This window comes from Limulus polyphemus, unplaced genomic scaffold, assembly GCF_000517525.1.
Source record: "Limulus polyphemus unplaced genomic scaffold, Limulus_polyphemus-2.1.2 Scaffold84828, whole genome shotgun sequence".
Taxonomy (NCBI): Eukaryota; Metazoa; Arthropoda; class Merostomata; order Xiphosura; family Limulidae; genus Limulus; species Limulus polyphemus.
The window spans coordinates 1-1,484 of NW_013750424.1; the positions used below are offsets into that span (position 1 = coordinate 1).

Consider the following 1,484-nt stretch of genomic DNA (forward strand, 5'->3'; position numbering starts at 1 on the left):
AAATACAAACATTTTAAAGGTTTTATGTTTAAAAAACATTCCCATCATTGGCCTTGATGGAATCAAGTAGAATTCAAGGTTAATCAAACATAAATATACCAATAGACGTATAGATCTATAAAGACAAGAGCTCCTTTGTTGTACTATAGAAGTGAAGATGAAAAGTCACATTTCAGCCAGGTCCAAGTTTTCAACAACTTCTGATCATTATATATAGTGACGTCATAAAGCTTTACTTCAGATATCATGTTTCCTCTCTACGACGGCAATAAAAGCCTTGGCACGTACTGTAATCCTCAGAGAAGAATACAGCTCAGTATACATCATGTATTATATAGTTCAATTACCATGTATTTTGTCTCTCTTCTTTTTAACCCAGGCTAATGTTCATCACCACACTGCTTTGTCATACTGTTGGTTCACTGGAAGAAATTATCGATTCTCTGTCGTCTACTGTGGAAGAATTAACAGATCTGGCTAAACAAAGAATTACTACATTAGAAGGTAATACATTCCTTTAAAATTTAATTACTTTAAAAAAACGTTTTCGTATTAATGTAAGATAACGTTAATGAAAAGAACTGTCACTGATTTTAGTATACTGGTAAGCATTTTCAAGTTTTGAATGAATGTTCATATAAATTTATAATTATACTTTACTACCCGTTCTATTCCAGGCCCTATTTGTTCTAAACACGACGTGTATCACTTCATAGCGCCCACCTGTACCAATGAAACACAAATCAGGTATAGAACTTCTTTACCGATAGACTGTGCCGCTATCTATCATCAAGTAAACCAAACAAACGGCGTCTTCAAGATATGGCCACATTTTCTGAACCACCCAATCTCTGTATACTGTGATATGGAGACTGTAGGGGGAGGATGAACGGTAGGTGATCCAGAAGAAGTTTGAAATGTCCAAAACAAAAAACAGTCTAAGTTAGAAGAATGAAGGCTATAGTAATATGAACACACATTGTTAATTCTAATATCTTTCAAAGTCTCTTTTTTTATTATATCACGAAGTCAAACATATATTTGTAGAGAAAAGTAAAATAATGTTCCTACCGTTTCCTTGTAACATAAACATTAGGTTGCACGACATTTGTAAGTATGAAACCACAATTCAACTATTTGTACTAGATAACAGTATATAAAGTTTTGGCATTATTGTTAGAGTGATGATATCACTGATATCCAGAAGAATTGAGTTGAGGTGAGATATATATGTTAGTAGTAATATTTCAGTTTATTGGGCTTCCTTGTATTAATTATTATTATTGGTAAATTCTGTCATACCTCATAAAAGAGCACATGATTAATTTCTTAAAATGTAAATTCAGTTTATATAGCATAATAAATTATTGTATCTCTCTATTTCATTAGTTAATTCAAAGAAGGGGCGATTTTGGAGACCCGGTTCCAAATCCAGATTTGTAACTAGTCCACGTTTGGTAAAAGTCCTCAAAATTTAACTAAAG

General features: G+C 32.4%; 1 long non-coding RNA gene across 1 annotated transcript; it reads left to right on the plus strand.

Annotated features, from left to right (window-relative positions):
* The first annotated feature begins 314 nt into the window (after positions 1–314).
* LOC111084634 lies at positions 315–1,425 on the plus strand. Its single transcript, XR_002609660.1, has 3 exons — positions 315–504; positions 678–892; positions 1,390–1,425. It is a non-coding gene; the product is annotated as an uncharacterized LOC111084634 (long non-coding RNA).
* Positions 1,426–1,484: the final 59 nt, after the last annotated feature.